The following is a 17,752-nucleotide window of genomic DNA, read 5'->3' as shown; positions in this document are numbered from 1 at the left end:
TGGAGGTGAGACAGGAGAGCCCAGAGCACTGGATGCAATTTCCTTCCTCCTTGATCAACTCCTTTCCACGTCTAAAACCCCCTCTCTCCTTTGCAGGCTCTCCCAGCAGACTCAAGTTAGCCAGGCACATGTGGCCACAAACGTGCAGACTGAGATGAGGAAGTGGAGGGCTGTGGGGACCTGAATTGGGGTTCAGGTCGTCTGACTTGACAACATTACCCACCTGTCGTCTGTACACACACTCGAGTCCCCATTTTGTCACCATGATCTGTCTCCACAACAGTTCTTGGAGAGTCCCACCTCTACTCTTCTGGCTTTTCACATTTCTGAGCCATCTCCTGATCTTGCCAACTTCCTTGTCGCTTTTAGGGCTCTGCATTGACAGAAGAGTGAAGAGTTTGTCTTTTATAAAAGTAGCAGGATACAAAAATCAACATAAAGTAACTTTTCAAAATATAACGAACTTACAGTGCAGAAGCCAGGGAGGTGACCCCATTCGAGTGGTTTTTAAAAGACTAAGCATCAGTCTAACCAGGGTGTCAGAGGCATTGGAAGACAGACTAGGAAAATAGTTTATGAAAATGACCTGCAGGTTCAATGTAATCCCCACCAGCGAAACTTCCAGAGAACACAGGGGATGCCCTTCAAACAGATGCAGGCAAGAGCTTTCTGGGAAGGACTCTAGCAGCACAGGGAACAACCCCAGGAACAGACAAGTGGGATTGCATGGAACTAAAAACTCTACAGAACAAAGGAACAACAACCAGAGTAAAGAGACAGTGTGCTGATTGTTTTTATCAACTCGACACAAGCCAGAGTCATCTGGGAACAGGGAACCTCAATGGAGAAAATGCCTCCATCAGACTGGCCTACAGGCAAGTCTGTGAGGCATTTTCTTGATTAATAATTGATGTGGAAGGGTCCAGCCCACTGTGGGTAGTGCCACGCCTGGGAAGGTGGTCCTGGGTTCTATAAGAAAGTAGGCTAAGCAAGCCAGTGAGCAAGCCAGTGAGCAAGCCAGTGAGCAAGCCAGTGAGCAAGCCAGTGAGCAAGCCAGTGAGCAAGCCAGTGAGCAAGCCAGTGAGCAGGATTTCTCTGTGGTCTCTGCTTCAGTTCCTACTGCCAGGTTCTTCCCTAGAGCTCCCAACTGGCCTGATTTCCCGGTGATGGACTGTAAACTGTAAGGTAAAATATTCCCTTCTCCTTTTCAGGTTGCTTTGTCATAGTGTTTATTACACCAGTGGAAAGTTAACTAGTCTGCAGGTGAGGAAGAAATTGTGACAAGAAATTAATATTTAGGCTCTAAAAAGAAATTCAAAATTTAAGTAACCCCTCCCCAAATCATCCAACTAATAAGTGGGCTAATGAACTGAAGAGTCAAGGAAGAAAAACAGATGGACAGTACATATTTATAAAAATGTTCAACATCCTAAACCATCAGAACAATGCAAATTAAAACTGCTTTGAGGTTATATCTCACCCAGTCACAGTGGCTATTACAGAAAAAGAAGAAAGAAAGAAGTGAAATGAAAAATACAATGAATATTGGAAAGGACTTGGACAAGGAGGATCCCCAGATACTGCTGGTGGGAGTGCAAAATAGTTCTGCCAGTGTATGGACACCAACTCTGATATTCTCAAAAGACAAATGTACAAGTACTGCATAATTTAACTATTCCAGCCCTTGGCATAGACCCAAAGGACTCTAAATCAGCACACTACAGGAGCACTTGTCCACGATGTCTATTCTACACGTCTGTTTTAAAAGATGAGTCAACTTGGAGAGATACTCAGTTAAAATAAAAAAACAGGTAAGGCACGGGTAGCTTCGGGGAGATACTGTGTCCGGAGTAGAGCCTTTTGGGTTGTTTACTATGTGTTCAGGGTTTGGGAGTTGGGGTTAGTTGTGATGGTGGGGTGTGTGTGTGTGTGTGTGTGTGTGTGTGTGTGTGTGTGTGTGTGTGTATACATGCAAGTGGAGGGGCAGAAGTCACCCACAGGTATTGTCCATCTTGTTTCTGAGAGGTGTCTCCCACTGGCCTGAAACTTACCAACTAGGCTGGCTGGTCAGTAAACTCCAGAGACCTTCTTGTTTCTGCCCTCCCAACACTGCTGTTAAAAGTGTGTGCCACTGAGTCCAGCTTTCCCTCATGGGGCTTTGGCGTCATACTCAGGACCTCTGCCAGCACTTTTCTGACTGAGCCATCACCCTAGTAAATTTGGGGGGTGCATATATGTACACATGTGTACACACGTGGAGGCCAGAATACACCCTTGAGTGCCACTCCTCCCAAGGTGCTATCCTCCTTGTTTGTTTTTTAAATCTATTTTGGTCTCTCTGAACCTGGAACTCAGCAATTAGTCTAGGCTGGGTACAACTTGAGCCTCAGGGAAACTCCACCTCTGGCTCCCTAGCACTGGGATTATAAGAGCACGTCACTATGTATGTAAACATTTCTGTGTGGGTGCTGGGGATCAAACTCGGGTCCTCGTGTTCACATGCTTTACTGACTGAGCCATTGCCACAGTCCCTAGGAATGCTTTGCAATCGCTTATTGCTTTTATAAGTAGAAAACTTAAAAGGCCATTTCCACATGGTGCCTGAAAAGACACAACCTTTCCCCCAGCACAAACTAACGAAGGCAGCTGTTGCCAGGTTGGGGGGGGGGGGACAACACAATTGGAGTTACGTTTCCATTTCTTGGGGAACCAAGATTGGTAGGACATACCCACAAGGCCACTTTTTAGGAACTAAGGAGTTAACCGAGTGTACAACCCTAGGCTTCCCGGAAACTAAAGCACAGGCTGCTTTGATCTCTTGCTCAGACACGGAAGCCTTTGATTGAAAGTGTGCCGTCAGGTCTGTCTCTCCACAAACAAATGGAATGTTCTGCACTGCCAGCATTTGGGGACACACAGTTTGCTTCTTATGAAGAAAAATAAACTATCATAACAACCAAGATGTAATGGATAAAACATGCTTGTGTTGGAGGCCCTCCCTCTGCCCAAACCACAGAATTGAGGCAGGCAGGACTGGCAGGCAGTGATGGGAACCAGACATTAGCCAGCAGCCACAGGAAACCCAGGAGATCTGAGTGTGGCTGTGCTGCCTGTGAGTACCCCCTCATCTGGTCATGTCAATGCCACTCCTGAAGAACATGCATGCCCCGTTTATTTCGGTGGTGACAATGAGTGGCAGCATCCAATTCCCTCTGTGCATCTGGTCATGACTCCAGCAAGTCAGGTTCACCCCTAGCCTAGGACATCCATAGGTCTTTGTGGACCGGAAGAGGAGATCACCCCCACACGTGATTCCCTACCCACTTCCTAGGACAACTGCTGCAGCGATGGCTTTCATAAAGTGTGGTCAGATCCCACACCTCAGCACGAGCGTCAGAGGAGCCATGGGAGACATGCAGCTGACACCCCTCCCCAAAAGCCTATCAGTGAGAGCAGTCACATGCTACACCTCTCTGCAAGACCAGTGTTTAGTTGGTCCACAAGCACCTCCCCAACAAGCCAGGGTCTGTCTGGAAGGAGGAAGGGGAGGCAGGCTGCTATTGAAGATGGGAGTGCTTACCAGAGCTCCCTTACCACAGACTTCCTCAGAGCCCCCCAGGGCACCTACAGAGGTTCCCTTACTGTGATGATTTGAAAGAAAATGGCCCCCAAATGAGCGGCACTATTAGGAGGTGTGGCCTTGTTGGAGGAAGTGTGTCACTGTGGGATGGGCTTTGAGGTCTTTTTCTCAAGCATTGCTCAGTATGACAGTTAGTCAACTTCCTGTTGCCTGCACAATGCAGCACTCTCAGCTCCAGCAGCATGTCAGCCTGCCTGCTGCCATGCTCCCCTTCATAATCATAGTGGGCTGAACCTCTGAAAGTGCAAGCGAGCCTCCTCAGCTAATGTTTCCTTTACAAGAGTTACCATGGTCACGGTGTCTCTTCACAGCAATAGTAAACCCTGACTAAGACACTGACCATGGACTTCCCATAGCCCCAGGGTGCTATGGTCTTCACTGACAGTATCCCTTCCAAAATTCATGTTGAAACTTAACCCTACTGCAGTGGAATTAAAGATGGGACTAAGTCCCAGAGGCTCTGCCTCCCTGAGTGTGATCAGCACCATTGTGTAAAGGTTCCGAAGAGGCCTCTCTTGCCCTCCCTCCCTGCCTCCCTCTGACCTGGGTGTCACCCCTAGCTCTCTGCCTTATGACCTCGAGACAGAGCCTCTTGCTGAATCAGAAGCTCACATTTGCAGCTTGGCTGGCTGACCAGGCAGCTCTGGGAATCTTCCTGTCCCCAAGCCCTAGTGCTAGGCTCTGCCACACGCAACCATGCCTGGCATGTCACATGAGTGTTGGAGATTTGAACTCAGCCTTCTACTTTTTTGTGCTAGGCCTGGCACACAGCTACTGTCATAGTTTTCTAAAGAGAGACGAATAAAGGAACAACCACAGGGAGAGCCATACTGTCCTTCTACACATTGCCTTAATCGTCTCCTCTATGCTTCCTTCATAGTGGGTCAGACTTACCCTGCAGACCCTTGTCACAGTTAAAAATGGGGAACAATTAAGTCCGGCCACAGAGCGAAAACAAAATTAGGAAGGGAGTTAGCATTTGCCTGGCTTCTAGCACAGGTGGTACACTGTACAGCTTTCATTTACAATCTTGTTCACACCACAGTCTTCCAATGCAGGTGTCAATTTCAGCCCCACTCAGCACCATAACTGATCAGTGTTACAGATGAGGCAATGGACAATCAGAGAGGTTCAGTAACTCGTCTAAGATGCACAGCCTTCTATAATCCTTCTTTTTGTCTCTCCAGCGTAAGGTACCTTCCCCATCTCTGCACATCCTTGCTGACCCAGGCTCCTCATACAAGAGTCTCATTTCTGTTTGACAAGCCATAGGGCAGAAAGCTGCTCCAGGCAGTTTTAGCTACAGAGATCCTTGGAATGAGACCCCTAAAACTCTCCTTTTCTGTATGATATCAACTCAGAGATACAGAGATGAGAAGTTCTTGGTTGTGCATGCTGGTGTGTCTGGACATTTCTCTCAGCATGTAACATCATTGTCCTTCCAGACTTCTGGAAGAGCCCCACAAACCCTTTGAACTGTTATCTTCCCCAAACACTATGGATTGTGTGTGCTTAGTGCTTTGGAGAGGTGCTCTGTGACAAGAGACACAATACAGTGGGTTGACATGGGATGCTGGTGGGAGCACACAGAGGCAGACACCCACACATACACACACACACACACACACACACACACACACACACACACAGCTCGGGTACAGCACAAACATCCTAGCTCAGCACAAAGCCACTTTTCTGCCTCCTGCCCAGGTTGATCAGTAAGCTGCCACCTAGCCTTTCCAGTTAGGAGACTCAGAACTTCCTGCTCAAAGAAGCAGCATGGGTGAATTCTCTCCATTTTATAAGGGAGGTGAGTGGGCCTGCTCCAGCCTGAAGCAAGGATGAAGTCTTGCCTCTTGGTATTACTTCCTATGAGAGAAGCAAAGATCTCCTGTGAAGCCAAATCTCCCAGAAGCACATCACATGGTATCTGTGTTCTTTGCCCTGTGATGCTGGTCTCCAATATAGTAGGGATGGCAAATGGAACCTTCTAAAGGACAGCCTAAAGAGAGAGTAGGTCACAGGACTCCATTCTCACTGATGATCATTGATGATGTCAGTTTCCCAGGAATGGATTAACTCCTGTGAGATCTAGTTGTTATAAAAGTAAGCCAGTCCTTCCCAGTCTCTTCACACATCACTCACACATGTGCCTCTCCGTGTGCAACCCCTTCCTCATACTCTTCTACCACAGCCAGGGCAATCTTTTATAGACCCTAATACCTGTGCCACACTGTTTGGACTTTCTAGCCACCAGAATCATGAATCAACTAAACCTCTTTGTTGTATAAAGAACCCAGACTCAAGCATTATGTTGTAGCGACACCAAATTAACTAACACAGATGGACACAAAGTCCTATGACTAAGTCTCAATGTCACCCATTAGGACTCCTTTCTAGTTTCAAAAATCCATATATAGCATGTGTCTACAGGAAAAATATCAAGACCAAATGGGAGCAGCAATACTAGAATCTCTAATTAGAATACAAGCAGCAAACCCAAGGGTTTCTACTCTTCCCTGTCCTTGGTCAGACCCAGTTATTTCAGCTTTCTCTGAGCATTGCCAGGCCTGTGGGCAGCAATAAGTGGTGTGCTGTGGATATTGTTCTATATAAATAAAACACTGATGGCCAGTGACCAGGCAGGAAGTAGGTGGGACAAGGAGGGAGGAGAATTCTGGGAAGCGGAAGGCTGAGGGCAGAGACACTGCAGCCACCGCCAGGAGAAGCAGCATGTGAAGACGCCAGTAAGCCACCAGCCACGTGGCAAGGTATAGATTTATAGAAATGGGTTAATTTAAGATATAAGAACAGTTAGCAAGAAGCCTGCCACGGCCATACAGCTTATAAGTGATATAAGCGTCTGAGTGATTATTTTATAAGTGGATTGTGGGACTGCGGGGCTTGGGGAACCTGGAGAGAAGTCCTCCAGCAACAGTGGTGGGCAGTAGACAAGCATGCTCTTACTCTGTGAAAGGTAACAGAGACCCCAGCCTGGCATTCAGTTCTAGTGCCCAGGCAAGTCCTAGGGCACCCAATAGGAGGCAGCATAACTGAAGATCACCCATGGGCCACTGGCTTGTCCCAAGGTTCAGAGGACGAGGAGCCCATGGCTGGAAGGATAGTGAGCATCCTCATCTCTCTGCATCCTGACATAAGCTAGGAGCTAACCTTCCCTCCTTATGTTATTCTATATTGACCCATGTACCTGCACTGCATCTGACTCTATCAAGCCTCACCCTTTCTCCAGAACCCATCAGCACTGTAACCCATAATTCCTTTGCCCATCTACCTGAGCAGTGCTTGGCCCTGGGGTGGGAGCATGAGACAGTTTTTGTATAATGTCTTATCAAATCTCCCCTTTCCTTCTTTTGATGATACTTTGTGCTTGTGTGATAGAATGAACTGCAGTCCAGCTTATGCCTCATCTTCCCTCCTCTAGTCTTGGCTTGAGTATCCATGAATGCATACAGGGAGGGGTACAGCTCTGAGTCCTCCTTCTTCAGGGCAGTGGTCCTCCAGATGCTGGTTTGAGGATGAGGGGGCGAGAGATGAACAGTGTCACTCCCATTCTTTGGGTCCTAACATAGTCCTTGCCCTTTCATGTGTCTTTCTTGGGCTAAGAGTGTGGGACAAGAAGTGTCCCCATCTGCAAGTCTTCCGGTTGACTATGACAGGTGTTGACAAGGTAATTCAGGGAGTGTATGTGTGGAGTCCTCTGTGCTGCACAGTGTCCTCAGATGGTACCTCCAGCATCAGCTTCATGGCATACAAAGGCTGGCTCAGGCATGGCCACTGAATTTGAGTGATTGGAGATCACTCCGGTTTCAGATCAGCCTCCTGCCCTAGAACTCCTCCTACCAACCCCATGTCTCTATCTCACTTTACCTAGGGTCCTGGGCTCAGAACAGCCTTGTCATTGGCGGTCCTCTGTGTACAAAGGACACAAGTAAGACACCCTTGGTAAAAAAACGTGGGGGAGAATCCAACCAAAGACGACCAAGATCACTCCGGCAAATGGAGCCCGCAACAGTCTATCACTGGTTTCCATCTCAGGTGAACAGACTATCTGTGCCTTCCCAGGTTCAACTAGAGTTTGATGAGGAAGAGGAGTGCATGGATGCTCTTAACTGAAGAGCGGCAGCTAGCAGGCAGATCTTATCATCCTCTACTCCCAGGGCAGTTTCTGTGTCTCTTCTAGGAATAGAAAAATCAAGTCATTTCAGCAACAGGAAAAAAAAGCTTCCTTTTTGATAGAACTGAAAACAATAGAAAGTACAACTTCTGACAAAGGACAGAAACATCAAAACTAATGGTTGTGATGGTGCGTGTGTGTGTTGGGGGAGGTGCATGAGTACATGTACTCATGTATGGTAAGAGGAAGCAGTCTGTCCTATAATACTTTAAAAAACACTCAGACTCTTCAACAGAGTCTGGACAATGACTTGACATGCTGTGCCCTTTAAAATATGCACTACCCACAGATGACCAATGAAACAGTTCTACTACTGGGTCCAGTGAGCCCTGATTTTTCATTTCACATGAGCTGTCATCTCACTGCTCTCCCATGTCACCACTTAAAAGTTTATTACTAGGCAGAGGGAGTCTGCGTTTGGGTGGGTGGAGGGTTTGCAATTACATCTTAAGGCTCTTCCCAGAGCTATAAAGCCAAAGCTATAAATGGCACCATGGGCCACACAACTGTCAACAGAATACAAGACAAGCCTGACATTAGTCACCCTGCTCAGTCCAAATGGACCTGCCAGCAGAGCGCACATCAGAAAGGGTCTGATGGGGTTGGGGCAGGACCAGAGAGAGTCCAGAGGCTGGCTCACCTTGACGAGTGCCTGGACCCCTCTCGGATTGGATTTCTTCATTTGAGAAGATAATGGGAAGTGACCTCAGAGGCCCTCAGCACTACATCTTCGACAGAAGGACAAGGTAAAGTTCTATAATATTGAGTGGAATAATTGAAATGGAGACAAAGGGGTTGCTACCCACAGTCACACCGTTTACCAAACTGTTGTTTCCCACCCAACGTTCTATGGATGTAATTAAATCCATATAAGCTGGACACCACGCTCGCCATTTCACAGATGTGAAAATTCACACAGGGTGATCCAGTGGCTTTCCCAACTGGCTAAGTGCTGAAGAAGCAGGATAGTAGACTGGGGTCGGATCTGATCCAAAGGATGTCCAAGCTCTCACCACCACAGCCACTGCTCCCTAGGCTTTGTTTTTCTTTGTTTGTTGTTCTTCCAGACAACCAAGTGTTTGTCATGTAAATCTCACTATCACCTTTGTGTCACCCAAGGCTTTTCCTTTTCAATGCTGCCCTAGAAGTTACTTAATCCAGGCTCCACTTATTCAACAGTGTAAGAGATTTTCCAGGGGCTCAGCAGGCCTGCTTCCCTCCTGGGGAGATCTCTGAAGGGAGGATGTCTTTTCTCAGAGAGTGAAATCCACTTTGACCAATGTAAGGAAATGTGTCTGGAGACCACAGTAGCCAGGCACAAAAGACTCTCCAGTGTTCACGGAGTTTTAGGAACTCTTAACTCAAAATTAAGAGGCAATTTTAAGGCAGTTTAAAGCAATGCATAGACTACAGACTAGTTCTTGCTTTCCTTCCTCTTTTTTCATAACTGTAACTGTGGAAACAGAATGAGCCTCTAAGTTCAACCATTTTCTTGCAGGCAGCAGCTGCATCTTGGGGCTCTGTAACCTCATAAGCCATGGTAACGGCTGGTGATTTAATTAAGTGAACATTTACTCCTCTGCCCAATGCAAGCTAACCTGTGAGAGCACTAAGCCTAACAAGAGCTACTTTCATCAACAGTGCCCGACATGGACACAGTCAAAGGAGGCCAGATGCAAACGTCTAGGTTTCAGAGGTTTGAGAATGGGGTTTCACAGCCCATCACTGTAGGCCTGTGGCAGCAGGATGCTGTGGTGAAAAAGCCATGGCAGAGCAAAGCTGTTCACCTCCTGATTGCCAACAAACAGGAGGGGAGGGGAGGAGGAGGGAGGGAGGGAGGTCACTTATGTAGACTATCATATCATCTGCAAACAGTGAACGTTCGACTTCTTCCTTTCCAATTTGTATCACCTTGATCTCATTTTGTTGTCTTTTTGCTCCAGTAGAACTTTGAGTACTATATTAAATAGATATGGGGAGAGTGGACAGCCTTGTTCCTGATTTCAGTAGAATCGCTTTGAGTTTCTCTCCATTTAATTTGATATTGGCTGTTGGCTTGCGGTAAATTGCCTTTATTATGTTTAGGTATGTTCCTTGTATTCCTGACCTCTCCAAGATCTTTATTATGAAGGGGTGTTGGATTTTGTTGAAGGCTTTTTCAGTATCTAATGAGACAGATGATCATGTGGAATCCACAATAACAACCCCAGATTAGACTACTAGCAATAGTGGAGAGGGTGCCTGAATTGGCCTACCCCAGTAGCCAGATTGGTGACTACCCCAACTGTCATCATAGAGCCTTCATCCAGTAACTGATGGAAGCAAATGCAGAGATCCACAGCCAAGCACCAAGCTGAGCTCCAGGAGTCACGTTGAAGAGAGAAAAGAGGGATTGCATGAGCAAGTTGGGAGGGGGGTCAAGATCATGATGGGGAAATCTACAGAGAAAAATGAACCAAGCTCGTAGGAACTCATGAACTCTACTGTGGTGCCTGCATGAGACTGGACTAGACCCTCTGTATACAAAAGACAGTTGTGTAGCTTGGTCTGTTTGAGGGGCCCCGGGCAGTAGGATCAAGATCTATCCCTGGTTCATGAGCTGGCTTTTCGGAGCCCTTTCCCTAAGGTGGAAAGCCTTGCACAGCCTTGATGCAGGGGGGAGGGGCTTAGTCCTTCCTCAACTGAATGTACCAGGCTCTGCTGACTCCCCATAGGAGCCCTGCCAACTGTCTGCAATTCAGTCATTGTTACAATACATTGGATTCTCCTGTCTGAGCCCATGAGTGTTCCTGCATGTTTGACTACTTACCTCTCAGGTTCCACTCAGAGACCATATTGTAGCTCCAGGACCATCAATTGATTCTAGATGCTAGGGTTCACAGCCAGACTCTACACAGGTACCTCTCCAGTGCACCCTCACCAAAGGTTTAATGGGACATGCTTAACATGAGGTATTTCCTCTAAAGGGGAACACTCAACAACTCAACAAAGCTGGTCAGTGGTATCGTAGCACATAGAACCCTTTAGACTTATAAACAAATACATGAGAGGTATTTATCCTCAAACTGTACATTTACCAACTTTTCCCTGATCCATGAACCTTTTCCCAATAACCACTTTTTCTTTATCTGAATCTAGACACAGGGTACTTTTCTACAACAACATTTCTGGTGGGTATATTGGGGGACTTGCTTGTGTGGTGTCTAACTATCATTTGTGCACACAAAAAGACATATAATGAGAGGGAGATCCATGCGCTCTGCCTGAGAAGACTGCCAAGTTTCAGGGCCACATTGAGGACCTGAAGCACACATACCACTGCTTCATGGGACTTCATTCCTCCTTCAGTGAAAGAGTAGGCCCAGCTCCTACAGGTTGTTACTCTGTGGCAGTGTTCTGTAGTGCTGTCAATATTTAACTGATTTCCTAACATCCATTAGCTGTGTGACTTTTACCTGATTTCTGCATTTTTGAAGTGGGGATAATGCTCATCATAAATCTGTCATGAAGATTAGTCATTATATATATACATATATATGTATGTATGTATATGTACATATGCATTTATTTCCATGCATATCTTACAGATCAGTGCCCACAATACAATGGGCACTCTGGAAACTTGAACCTTTGTAAATATCAAAGCAGAATGCCTTCTTTTCTTCACGCTCAGTCCAGGACTGATTGGCAGGCTCAGTGTTTCCTTCATTTCATAAATTTCTCTGTAAGATTCCCATATCAAATGAAAACAGAAACAGAAGCTGGTAGAGTCCACTGTCCTGCCATTGATTGCTTGGGCATGCATGAGTGGCACCTGATCAGAATGGCTCCAGATATTACTGTTGCCTCTCCAGCTCTTCTCCATGGCACTCACACTCACATGTGTAGTACTCATACACGTGTTAACTCAGGAGATGGTGTGGGCTAAGCTCAGCCTGTCAATGAATACAACATCCTATGCCCATACAAACACAAAGCCTGCAAGAAAGCTCAGGTCATCTTTCTCTTTTTCTGTGATATAAAGATGTTTCTGTAACTCTCATTGAACTTGAAAAACTAGGTAATTTTGAATTTCTAGCTTGGCCTTGCCACTCAAAGGTGACACTGAAGCTACAGAATAAACCTCTCTTGTAAAGTCACAAATTCTTTAAAGAAAGTGAAACACAACTTGACAACTTTGTTATAGCAAAGATACTTTGGGTAAGAATGTTGGACAAAATGCTTCCTCTCTTTCCCCACTGGCAGAAATAAAAGCTGCTTTCATAAGCATAAAAAAATACAAGGACAACAAGAAAAGACAGATGGAAAAAGGCTTGTATTAAACCATTACCTATTTTGATAAACATAAAAAGACTCAATGATCTCTTCCATTTAAAAAAAAAAAAAGATAAATGGTTAGAAACAAACACTGGGTGCGCTGTCTTGTGACCAATTTTCCATGAACAGTAATCTGGAAAATGCATGAACCATTCCACAGGCTAGAAGGAAAATGTTCCCACTGAGACCTGTCACAAAGGACTCAGGGGACTATTCCATCCACACCAAATACTTCGTCAGTGCCCCACCTCACTTCCTTAGGAGCCCTATGGTATGTGGTGATAAACATGCAGATTGTTTCAGGATGCCTAAACTATTAACAAAGCCCAACAGTACGGGCTCACCTTGCAAAGAGGGGCACAGATCACAGGCCTCCTAAGGTGTAAGGTGACAGATCAGCACTAACAGTCCAAGGCTCTGCTTGATTCTATACTAGCAAGGCCATGTCTGTAACATGGCCTTCCAGTCTCTTCACAGGCAAAATGGAAATTCAGCAGGAAAAGGTAGTTGGCACCAACCCTTATGACCCAAGTTTGTTTCCTGGGACCCACACACTGAGAGAACCCACTCCTGTAAGTTGTCCTGACACCAGTATGTGCACAGTGGCACACACATAAACTCCCCCCCCCCCACACACACACACAGGGAATAAATGGAAAATGGTATCTGCTGAATTGTGGTTTTATGTTACTGGACTGAGGTCATTATGAAAGCTGCACTCCATAAAGGGCTGTTCAAATGTTCATCTATGAATCCTGTGTGGACAACAGAGACAGAGATGTGGTCATGTTATGTCCCCCAATATATCGTGCACCCTAATAAACTTATCTGGGGTCAGAGAACAGAACAGCCACTAGACAGACATAGAGGCCAGAAAATGGTGGCATACATGCCTTTAATCCTAGCATTCTGAAGGTAGAGATCTGTCTGGATCTCTGTGAGTTCAAAGCCACACTGGAAACAACCAGGCATGGTGACTCACGCCTTTAATCCCAGGAAGTGATGGCAGGAAGCAGAAAGGTATATAAGGCATGAGAACCAGGAACTATAGTCTGGCTAAGCTTTTAGGCTTTTAGCAGCAGTTCAGCTGAGATTCATTCCAGATGAGGACTCAGAGGCTTCTGAAAGTTTGAGGAAACAGGATCGGCTGAGAAGTTGTTGAGGTGAGGAAGCTGTGGCTGGTTCTGTCTCTCTGATCTTTCAGCATTCACCCCAATAGCTGGCTCTGTTTTTTTTGTTTTTTTTTTTTTTTATTATTATTACTAATAAGACCTTTTAAGATTCATGCTACACAGAAATGTACTGTTCTCGCCAGAGAATAGATGAAAATAGCTTTGGACTGGGCAAATGAGTAATATTTGCCCAGGCTGAAGAACTTCAACTCCTATTCTGTCTTTGCCTAATTAAAGTAACTCAATAAAGATATCTTTGATCCTGCTTCCTCCCTGGATTCAGCTTACCATAACTCATCACTTAAAGAGATGCTTGATTTCAATATTAGTATCTAATTTTCAAAACTTACTACTGTGTGTGTGTGTGTGTGTACATGCACATGTGTGTAGAGGTCAGAAGATAATTTGACCATGTAGATTCCAGGAATCAAATCCAGGTGTCAGGCATGGTGATCAGCTGAATCGCCAGGCCCATAGTTAACAACACACATGCCTGGCATCACTGGAACTCCGTCAGGCCCAGCAACTGCTTCCGGTAGACAGCAAATGATTAGTTTACTGATTCATCTGTGACAAACCCTGCAGGCCTGTGTCAGATAGACCTCACTCTTGACTCTTGGGATATATACTCTAGGTGTACCCCCTTCTTCTGGAAGGACCTTGAAATACTGGCTTTCCAGATAGGTTTCACATATACCTTTGTAACTGACACACTTTCCTAGAAATAGAACATCCTGCTTATGTAGCTTAAACAACACAGAACTGCTGAAACCATGTTTCATGGACAGCTCCATATGCAGATGAGTGCTAAGACACCATCTCAGGCTTTCTCCCGTCATGGTGGCTGCCACTAGCTCTGTCCGCCAAGGAAGTTCTGATGTTCCTTCTGCTTAGACTGGCTTAGACCACAGCCCACCAAAGCCCCAGTCCCTGTGATCGACACTAGGAATGTGCCACGTGGTACTCTCAGGTCATGTGCTTCTTCACTACTGAAGGTGTGAGACCAGCACATAACACATGAACACACGGGACTGGAACACTGGCTAAGCACAGGGAAGCACGGGCATTCAGGGCAACTGCATGTCTACTCTATCCTATAAAAGGTTTGGGTTCAGCACACTGGTAACAGGGATTTGTTTCAGATATTTTTGTTTTGCTTGGCTTTTTAGGAGAGAAAGGAAAAGACTGGCAAAGGCAGCAAGCCCTAGACACTCTTCCGTACACTGAATATATGACAGTCCTTGCTGGGGATACAGAGCAGTAGGAGAGTGCTTGCCTACTATGTGCAAGGTTGTAGGCTCAATCTCAGGACTGCAAAATACAGTTTAGAACAAAACAATGATAACCATTTAAAAAGGACTTCAAATTTTGAAATTTATCTACATGAAATGATAAAATTTAATCATTATTTCATTTGATCTGCATTTTCAAAGGACAACTAAACCATGAACTGTCAACCCTTCCTAAGCAAAGGCACTGCGAGTAGAACAGACAATGACTCTAGTGCCTAGCACAGGAGTCTAAAATCCCCCACTGACTGCACCTTTAACGATCCACAGCAAAGCCAGTCTGCTTCCCAAGGTTCAGACCAAGCCTAATCCAAGTGTGTCTGAGCCTTCGATGTTGAGACACAACACCACGATTCTATAAACATACTGCTGTGCACTATAGTTACCTTGGGCTGCATGTGGCCAGGAGCCTCAAGCTAAGCACCCTTGCAAATCTTTCCTATATTAATTTTCAATGACAAGCATCTTTGCCTGTTAGTTTCTCCACACTTGCAAAGCCAAGGGTTTTTATGTGATTGAAAAGTACATTGCCGAGTCAGAAAAAGCCACACGCCTTACTAGCCTGTGAGGTGAGGGAAAGGCTGCCATTGGGTGCCACTCAGATTTGGATACTGCAGTGAGCAACCACTAACCGAAAACAAGCATACCCAAGTCCTATCAATGACTAGTCCAGATAAATGACGAGCTATGACAGGGTTAGGGGCCAGAAGGGTCCACACGCAAAGGAGGCTTGTAAGGTGCAGAGGCAGAATGAATGGTCCTGGCACACTGAAAGTCACCTACCACACACCTGGTAGAGGTGTGTGTGTGTGTCAATAGTGGAAAACAAGTCCATGTGGCACTTCAAGAACTAAACTTTCAAAGTACTTATTTTCATTAAAAGAACAGAATTTTCCTCTAGATTCCCTTTATGTCATGAGATATAAATATATTTTAATCAGAGAAATAGTTTAAGAAATTCACTGTATGAAGTAGACATGTATTCTAATCACACTATTTCTTCAGTAGGTTTTTCCTAATGCAAAAACTAGTTATGCATACAGTTACCAAACAGTCATCAAAATAAAAGAATAATACTTATTTTTAAATTCATATTTATAATTATTAAACCATATATATGAAGGGGATTAACAAGGATGCACTCATTGCTATTATTTCTTTCTGAATCATGCACAAGAAACTTGCATGAGTGCATTTCCTGTGTCACCCACTTCAGTATATACATGCATCATCTTAATGTGGAGATTAGAGACTTAGGATAGCAGATCCATGGCTGTGGGCATGCCACTAGAAGCACACTTCCAGGTTACTTATTCCCAAGCAGGACACCAACCAATGTTTCTACGAAGACTTAACGAGGTGGCAGAGCTTCCTCCTAGTTCAAACACTGACTACAGTACAAAGACACTGAACCATGCGGTTTTGTCTTCCACTTCTATAAACACATCCATTCAAGAGAGATCATTCAACTTTTAACATTCCTTCTTCTCTGGGCAAAGGCAAAGAACTGACTCTCCTCTGTGGTAGGAACATGAGGCCAGCTGTCAGGAGAGCTGCCTAAGTAACACTCTGGCCTTTGCTGGCCTCTGTGCATCAAGTTCCCTTATTCCACAAAGCATTCAATCCAAAGTCTCCCTGGTGCTAGTAAACCATGATGCTGAAAGAGCATATGAGATGACACTAGTGAGTGGCTGTGTGGCCTTGCATCACCATCACCTGTGAATCTGTAGGTCCTCTCTCAGGTCCATAGGGACCACCTAATCAGCAATGTGTGTGAGGCCCTCCAGGTAGTTATGATGCACACTGACACTGAGAATGACTGGATTAAACCAAACTATTCTTAGCAAGTTCAAAGTTCCAGATGCAGGTGAATTAGTGTCCACTGTCCATGCCAGGCCTCACCACTGCAGCTGGGGCCTATGTACAACAAGTCCTGGGTCCACTGTCCATGCCAGGCCAAACCACTGCAGCCGAGGAACTGTGTACAACAAGCCCTGGGTCCACTGTCCATGCCAGGCCTCACCACTGCAGCCGAGGAACTGTGTACAACAAGTCCTGGGTCCACTGTCCATGCCAGGTGCTGTGGATATTGTTCTATATAAATAAAACACTGATGGCCAATGACCAGGCAGGAGGTAGGTGGGACAAGGAGAGAGGAGAATTCTGGGAAGCGAAAGGCTGAGGGAGAGACACTGCAGCGACCGCCAGGAGAAGAGCATGTAGAGACGCCGGTAAGCCACCAGCCACGTGGCAAGCTATAGATTTATAAAAATGGGTTAATTTAAGATAAAAGAACAGTTAGCGAGAAGCCTGCCACGGCCATACAGTTTATAAGTGATATAAGCGTCTGAGTGATTATTTTATAAATGGATTGTGGGACTGTGGGGCTTGGGGAATCTGGAGAGAAGCTCTCAAGCTACACCAGGCCTCACCACTGCAGCCGAGAAACTGTGTACAAGTCCTGGGTCCACTGTCCATGCCAGGCCTCACCACTGCAGCCAGGACACTGTGTATAGCAAGTATCCAAACATTTTTGGAACTACTGACAAAAGTGAGGCCCACAGACAGGTAAAACTTAGGGCAATTTTAGAGACTAATAAATGATACAATGATACCTTCAAGTAGGAAAGTTAGGATATGGATTTATTTTTTATTTTTCAAAAAATTATGAAAATAGTAACTTTTTAACCATAAAACCTTTCTTTTCCAGTTGGCAACTACTTAAGAAAAGGTAACTCGGGTATACAAGATGTTAAGAGATGCACTTCATCTATATGCTGTAAGTGTTCACGGTGAGATTTTATAATCTAAGCAATAAATTATTGACACTTGCTTTTTATATATATTGGTGTTTAAGTTTTTAATTTCTAATTTAGCAAAAGCCAAGAACATTATACATTGTGGGCACAGTGTGAGTATATTCTCTGAAAGTACAATTATAACAAAACATGCAATAAAAGTTATTTACAATGATGAATGATTAAATAGTATCTTATTAAATCCTTGTGGTGATTTGAAAGAAAATGGCCCCCAAAGGGAGTGGCAATATTAGGAGGTATGGCCTTGTTGGAGTAGGTGTGGTCTTATTGGAGGAAGTGTGTCACTGTTGGGACAGGAGTTGGGGTTTCTTTTTCTCAAG

The 17,752-nt window shown here is 45.3% G+C and overlaps 1 protein-coding gene across 4 annotated transcripts in view; it reads right to left on the bottom strand.

Moving 5' to 3' along the window:
• The window catches only part of Agtpbp1 (ATP/GTP binding protein 1), a 171,188-nt gene that overhangs the window by 14,581 nt on the left and 138,855 nt on the right, over window positions 1-17,752 (bottom strand). For 2 of the 4 annotated variants that reach the window (XR_005091536.1, XR_003733793.2), the window contains exon 27: window positions 224-373. The gene's annotated coding sequence lies outside the window, so the exon portion shown is untranslated. Of the gene's footprint in view, window positions 1-223; window positions 374-468; window positions 561-17,752 lie in introns of those variants that run through there. The other 2 variants (XR_005091537.1, XR_003733795.2) reach the window with 1 other exon arrangement.

Source organism: Peromyscus leucopus, chromosome 5 (assembly GCF_004664715.2).
Source record: "Peromyscus leucopus breed LL Stock chromosome 5, UCI_PerLeu_2.1, whole genome shotgun sequence".
Taxonomy (NCBI): domain Eukaryota; kingdom Metazoa; phylum Chordata; class Mammalia; order Rodentia; family Cricetidae; genus Peromyscus; species Peromyscus leucopus.
This window is presented reverse-complemented; position numbering and strand designations above follow the sequence as displayed.